Genomic DNA, 5507 nt, shown 5'->3' on the forward strand with positions numbered 1-5507 from the left:
CAAGTAAATTAGAGAACATATATTTAAACTAGGAGCAATTAACTCAAAAGACAGATTCACACCAAATAATGTCACTACAAAGATCACCAGATTCATCTTCTTTTGTGGTTGACCATGTCGACGCTAATTCAGTAATCAGTATTAGACCACTTATAAGATTATTAACAATTTGCTAAAGAGTTCTAAAAGCATCAGTTTTTTTTATATAAATGAAGATTAAAAATCTAAAAATTGAAGAAATAACTCTGAATATACAAAAAATCGCCGATATAATTAATTAACGAAAGAAATTTAAAAGTCAATATTGTCAAAAATTTAGTGAAGTAAACTTGCTTGTGTTTGGACCATTTACAAACAAGCATTATAGCGCGGCAAACTTGAATTACTCCTCCTAGTTTAAGAACGAGGATAGATTATTCCCTTTTTGTTCCGTTTGGGGTTAAAAAGATTAAATTATTGTGATGAATTTTTAGAAATCCAGTTCTTAATACTACATCCTTTGTGTACATCAATTGGAAAAATATCGTTTAAAAACTTATTAATAATAATTTGCAACTTACTATGTATTTAGTATATGCTTAATTTCAAATTGTTGTCGGCCAAAATCAGTGGCGTACTGATAGATCAGCGGGCCCTGGTTCCAGTTGGGATGCGGGCCCGCCTGTCCAATAAAACCACACATTGTATACCCATCAAAAGTTTTTAATAAATATTGAATATAAATTATCATATATCATAAAATGTATCATACATTTTTTTATAAAAACTCAAGCTAATTTATAGTTCATTTTACTCACGGTTTTTGCTCCAAATTTTAAAGGACCCTTTGGATTGATATGAAATTTAGCATAAACATAGCTAACATGTCAAAGAAAAAAAGTGATATTGTGCCAATGTGTGATTTTGTCACACCTTCAAGATAAGTCCGGAATTGGATAAACTAACTAATTCTAAGCAACTTTAGTTCCATAGAATGTTTTCACTAAGTCAATACTTTTTGAGTTGCTTGCGAGTGAATATTTTCATTTTTCAACAAAAAAACTACGTTTCTAGACAGTTTTTCGGAAATAACTCAAAAAGTCCTCTGTAGACCCAGTAGGAGCAGAGTCGTAGGTAATGAAAAGTAGGTTCTTATTTTTTTTAACTCATCACACCTTTTTTAAAGTGTTTAAAAAAGCTGAATTTCTGTTTTTTTTAAGCTTCTAGCATCAAAAGTAAACAAGGTACGCTCAAAACAAAGTTGGTCCCTTTTCTTGGTAAAAAAAATCGTAAAAATCACCACCTAATTAGCATTTCATATGAAACTAATCATTACCGCTTCACAAGTTACTTGACTTACCTATGTAGTGTTTAAATGACCTCTGTAAGTATTATCGGTTCTCATTTTTGAAAAAAATTGGTTAAGTAAAAATTGTTTTTTTAATTATGAAAAATTTTTTTTAAATAACTTAAAAATTACTGGTGGTACCAAAAATCTCAAGTAGTAAAAAAATATAGGTTTTGCTATTGTAAATATTTTGGACTTTTTGTTTTCCTGGGCAAAAGCACACATCGGCACAATATCACTTTCTTTCTTTGACATAATATTAGCAGTCATAATAAATTAAAAACCGATATCGGAAAACTACTTCAACTTTAAAAAATGAACATTGGAATGAAATTTATATCAACAAAATAGATTCTCAAATTCCATATGTGATACATTTATTAATATACCCTATTCCACGAATATACAACTGTTTTGGATTACCTTGACATCGAATATTTTACTGTGCGAAATATGAAGAAAGAAAGTAAATTGCAAATTAAATTGTTGTTTATTGGAATAAATATTAGAGCCATTTACTATCGTACTTTTTATGATGCACACTAAAATATTCGTTGTCGCGATAATCCAAAACAGTCGTATATTCGTGGAATGGCCCATAAGTTAAATAGTTACAGACAAATATCTAGGGAGATAAAACCCTTAAATAAAAAAATATCTAAAAAAAACCTTGAATCGGTGAAGTTTATATCAATCAAACGACGAGATTTTCTTAAAAATAAATTAGTGTCTATATTTTATTCTCATTATTATCCTTACCACTATAATTGTCTATATTTCTGCAGTGTTATGAGGGTGCTATAAATGCGAACAAAAGGAGCATCGAACGTCTTGGTATTATTTTTATGACCGTATAAAACTTGCATTGAATATGTGTTCCCGAATTACTGTAACTTTGCAGTTTACAACTTTTACTCATGGATCGTGCTAATATAAAAAATACAAAAGTGTTATAAAAGTGTATAAAGGTGTATAAATCTTGCATTGAATATCTGTTCCCGAATTACTGTAACTTTGCAGTTTACAACTTTTACTCATGGATCGTGCTAATATAAAAAATACAAAAGTGTTTGTGTTAGCACGTGTTTAGGCAGGCACCGGCGGTTATTCTAAACAAGTGTTGAGATAAGGGCTTTGTTTAGCAGGTAAAACGAAGGAACCTTGCAATAACCTCTCTGTGTAACCTTGAAGGAACCTCTCTGTATTTCTTAATAAAGGTTTTCAAATGTTTTAATGAATAGTTTTTTTTGTTTTTATTTATAAATACCTACACAAAAATTAAAATGTATTAAACAGTTACATTTCGTAGTGTGTACTTGTGTAGAAACAAATTAGAAACGAAAGAAGCAAAAAGCACGTTAGAGCGGGCCCCTGCGGGGCCCGGTCCCTGGTACCGCGGAACCCGCAGAACCATGCTCAGTACGCCACTGTCCAAAATGTCAGGAGACAACGCTAGGTGTCCGTCATGTACGGAGCGAATAGTAAAGCTACATTTCTTATTAGCACTGCACTGGCTCTCTGTGTTCTTTTATAAACAGTGACATTTTATTTATTTTCAGTTACTCTTCAGTTTAGTTAGAATACTTGGTAGGTTGATCTTTTTCATATTTCTGTTTTTTATTTTCTGCAATTAGAGCAGTTGCAAGGAGCGCGGGGCGCAAGAGGTTTGCGAACGTAGTGGATACGTGCCTTTATATTTAACACATATTTGACTTTAATCCTTTTTAGGAGTAAACAAAGATATATCATAATTGTTACAGAACATCTCTTTAAAAAATATTTTGGAAACCGGCTTTAGATTCCGATTTTCACACATCCCTTTAGAGCATACAGAAGCGCGTCATCAATATAAATTCAGGAGATAGTATTATACACAAACAATACATACTCATAGACGTTTCACGACCATGTTAATCTTTCGGATCGAATTAACGCCATCTCTTGATTGGAATGGGAACTAAATTGACAAATTTTAGTTACGTGGGAATTTCAAATTATAAATTTTGCGGGATTTTTATGAAATTTCGCAGGAAATTAAAACAACAGAGAGAAAATTCAATGTTGTATTCAATATTTTACTGAAAACTTCAAATATTGAAATGAAAGCACTGATGTGTAATATTAAGTTGAATGAAAATTTTTGAAAGAATCTTGTAGGATGATTGGTTAGATAAATATTACCTTATAATCTTTTACAAACTTCCAAAAATATATAGGCCCGAAATGTTGATGGCACACTTGTCTATTGGAATAAACTGTTTCAGGATCTATTATTGGGATAAACCGTAATCGTACCCCCTCCTAACTGCCAAAGTGTCATGGCCGCCGTCGGGACCTATTGTGCTGACATTTACAATGTTTACATATAGAAAAGTTTGTTTTTTTTCTGCTTATAATGCCGTTTTCTAAAGATATTAGTGAACAAAATCGATTTGCTAACAATATTTAATATATTTTAAATGTGCTAAAATTGGATTCAACAGCAAAAGTCGCATAAATAACATATAAATAACGAATTTGTTTACCTATTACAAATGGGGTTATGTGGTTGTAACTGTTTATTTTGGGAATAAAATGAAAATGATCAATTAAACGACTGGAAAACTGTAAGTATTACAATTAAAACATGTTTATCCTATCACAAGAGTTCACTTCATTTTAAGAAAGCTAATTATTATTATACAATAGACATTTATAAACTGCCATGTACTTTTAAGGTTACTTTTGATCTGTTTTCAAAGCTTATGATTAAATGTTACCTCTTTATTAATTAGATTTGCCAACAAAAGATGCATGATTAAGGCCAAATGCAATTCCTTTGCTAAAGTCATAAAAAAAGTACCAATACAGTTAAAAAAATTATTTTAAAAAGGTCTCTCAAAAGACATGAAAATATACAACAACTCAAAAAACTAGAGAATGTAAAGAAAGCCAGGTTATTGGAAATGGAATTCCTGTTTAATTGAAAGCCACTAAACTATCCAAGACTTTTTGGAATCAAATGTGTCAACTTGTAAAACGATTCTTTTGACATTTTTAGTAAAAACCAGATTATCCTCAAGAAAAATTCTGTTTTAAGTGAAACTCAAAGTCATATATATAAATATTATTTTGTGAATGTGTCATCTTTGAATGAAACAAATTTTTTACCTAAACAATTAAATGTATGGATCTAATTAAAAACAATGCTGAATCAAGTACAGTAGAAATACAATCCTTTGAACTTCTAAATGTGATTGTTAAAAGTGTCGAGATAGCTACTGCATAGGGATTCGAAAGGGATAGACTTGTTATGAACGCACTTGATCATGTACTTCTTACTGTTATAAAGTTGAAACAAAACTTATTTTATGCTTTTTTATCAGTCACTTTTAATTGTGTATCAACTTTACATGGTACATCGTGCAAAAATTGCTAAAATGCAAACATTATATTTATTTTCTGTGTTACATTGGATACTATGATTGAATGTCTTCCTCTTTTAGATAGTAAAGTGAAGAACATCGTGAAGTTCCAATGATGTTTCAAGATGAGATAAATCGAAATAATGGTTGTATGTTAGAAGGACAGAGAATACGAAGAAATGTTATTGCTGCATACTTAGTGTAGTGAAATACAAACTTCAAACATTATAATATATTTTTTTATTTCAAACATTTCATATGATTATGAAAGAACATCTTCCTCTTTAAAACAATGAAGAAGTGAAGAACATAATAAAGTTCCAACGAAAATGATTCCAGATGAGGAAAATCGAAATAATGGTTGTATGTTACGTGTATAGAGAATACGAAGAAATGTTATTGCTGCAAACTTAGTGTAGTGAATTAAAAACTTATTGTCAAATACAAATCAATTTATTTCATACTTTTATAATATATAGTGGTACAATTTTATATGTGTTCAAATAAAAATATTAATAAATAAAATACAATAAACACAAATCATGTATATCTTACAATGAATTACAAAATCAAAAATTAATTACAAAAATATCAAAATAAATCTAAAATATTAAAAAGTAACCCATAATTTTTATAGTACCTACATACTTTGGTTGGTACTCTAATAATTTGGAAATCCATTAAAGTTTGTAGATGGAAATTGCAGGTATCTAAAAAATATATAAAGTAACTCAACAATCTCTTTTCAATTAGGGTTGCAGTTGATAAAGATGAAT

At 29.8% G+C, this 5507-nt stretch overlaps 1 long non-coding RNA gene across 1 annotated transcript; it reads left to right on the forward strand.

Annotated features, from left to right (window-relative positions):
* The first annotated feature begins 3070 nt into the window (after nucleotides 1–3070).
* LOC114324567 (uncharacterized) lies at nucleotides 3071–5271 on the forward strand. The gene is made up of 2 exons (XR_003651555.2): nucleotides 3071–3933; nucleotides 4813–5271. It is a non-coding gene; the product is annotated as an uncharacterized LOC114324567 (long non-coding RNA).
* Nucleotides 5272–5507: the final 236 nt, after the last annotated feature.

This window comes from Diabrotica virgifera, chromosome 7 (genome assembly GCF_917563875.1).
Source record: "Diabrotica virgifera virgifera chromosome 7, PGI_DIABVI_V3a".
In the NCBI taxonomy this organism is placed as follows: Eukaryota; Metazoa; Arthropoda; class Insecta; order Coleoptera; family Chrysomelidae; genus Diabrotica; species Diabrotica virgifera.